Consider the following 2,211-nt stretch of genomic DNA (forward strand, 5'->3'; position numbering starts at 1 on the left):
TTGATAACAATGCTAAAGTGTTTATTACTTAAAATTATCATTTATATTCCAGAAAAAACACGATCATTTTTAAATTTTAAAGGGGAAAAAGAAAGCATCAAATGATCAGTAATGTTAAAGTCATTAAAATCATGTGCCATGACTAAACATATAATCTTGTTTTATCTATGCCTTCAAACTTGTTTGGAAACACTACTCTTGCTTTATCTATGCCTTCAAACTTGTTTGGAAACACTACTAGGAGTTGGGGAATCACCGATTTATATCTTCATCTCTTTGTATAAGTCTCAAGCTTTGTATACACACGCACGGACGGATTAGTGAGAGAAACAAATTGAAAATATTATATCTATATAGGTTCTAGTAAAAATTACAGACGAATTAATCTTCAATTTGGATAATAGGCTAGGATCAAAACATCAAACTAGGCAGCTTGTAAGTATTAAGTATACTTAAGTAGATTCTTAATTGTTGTTGAGTTGGGCAATTATTGTCAATTTTGTTTATTTTCAACAGGACAATGAGTGAAAATAATCTCACACTTGCTGAAATTGCTCGGTGCTTTAGGCTTGAAGAGAGTGAATTAGCTTCTCTATTGGTGTCTGCTGATAATGATGTTGCAGAGAGAGAATTAGCTTCTATGTTGAGTCTGCTGATATCCTTCCACCTGAATTATCGAATCATAAATTAGAGAAGGAATATTTATTACAGGAACTACGACTGAGGATTTGTTTATGAAACAAAATGAAGTTGAAAATTTTATTGAGTTACAAAGAAAGTTTACTGAAATATGCCCAGATTATGCTGACGAACTAACGCCGAACAATAGACTAAAAGCACTCGAATTTGCTTCAAAGGTAATTTATGAAGTTGGACCTGCCAGCAAAAACATGAAAGAAGTCGGTGACTGTGATACTTGGAAGTTTGCTTTTCCATGCGAAGAAGGTGATGAAGAAGGGAAAATGGCCTTTGTTTACAGAAATAATTCAGACAAATTGCAACATACTGTAACCTCTAAATTGAATATTATTTTTTCAGTGAAACAAGCCAGCTTATTAGCTTTATGTACTTTGAACAAGCTTGCTGAGTTTGCATATAACACAGAAAACAAAATGATGCTCACACCTATGGCTCGACCTTTATTTTCAGAAGATAATATTCGTAAAATGGCATCTGATTTGAATGCTAACGTCACCGATGTTATTAAGACAATAAACTGTAGTGCGCAAGCAGGGGGACATGTTCTAATAGAATCTGAGCTGCACTGTTCGATACTTTGCTATTTAGTTTTTACCAAGAATGTTAAAGATAAGAAAGTGAATTAGGTAATATTGGTAAAATGATAAACAAATACCTTGCTGCAGGTAAATCTTTCTCGATATATAAGTTTAAGGTGTACTGCAAATATTCAAGTGATGTTATTGCAGAACAATTGACTTATGAGATATTGAATAATTTGCCAAATCATTTGAGACGATGTAACTAATTGACAGTCTTTTATAAGAGCATCAAATGTATAATTTATAACATTTTTTTTTCAAAGTACAATTCATTAAATTTATAACTAACATTATAAACAGTTGTATACCAAACATTTTAAGATGAAATAAAATTGTGCTAATTTTTACAATAATTTCACATGTATTATATATATTTTTTATATATATTTTTTATGAAAAATTTCAAACTTAGAACACTTATAATTTATGTTAAATATAACATACCAATTTGCTGTTATTTTTGCTTTAAGAAAATTTGCTTATATTATTAAAATTTTCTTAATATGTAAACATATTTTGCAACTTTTTATTAAAATTATAATAAACTTCAAATGCTATATTTAACTATAACGAATTGAAAACATTAATTACTATTTGACTGTATATCATTTTGAAATAAAATCAACATTTATAAGCAATTCATATTTAATAAAATAATTTACTGATTTTATTGACTTTTTAACTTCATTAAACCAAAAGTAGAAATATGGTTTAAAGTTTACAGATTCCAAATACCAAGTTGCAGTATAAAATAAATTTATTCTCGATTAAACATATTGTAATTGTGAATTCGCAGAACATTGTCACTAAAATAAAATATAAATGAAAAAAAAAAATATTATATATTAGGACCAATTGTCTGCTTTTGGGCTTTATTTGGTAGTGTCCCAAATTTGTAAAAAGTAGGTTGAAATTATTATTAAACTAGCTG

The sequence above is a fragment of the Ctenocephalides felis genome, unplaced genomic scaffold (assembly GCF_003426905.1).
Source record: "Ctenocephalides felis isolate EL2017-DRISC unplaced genomic scaffold, ASM342690v1 CF-g0.4_SCAFFOLD_00845, whole genome shotgun sequence".
In the NCBI taxonomy this organism is placed as follows: domain Eukaryota; kingdom Metazoa; phylum Arthropoda; class Insecta; order Siphonaptera; family Pulicidae; genus Ctenocephalides; species Ctenocephalides felis.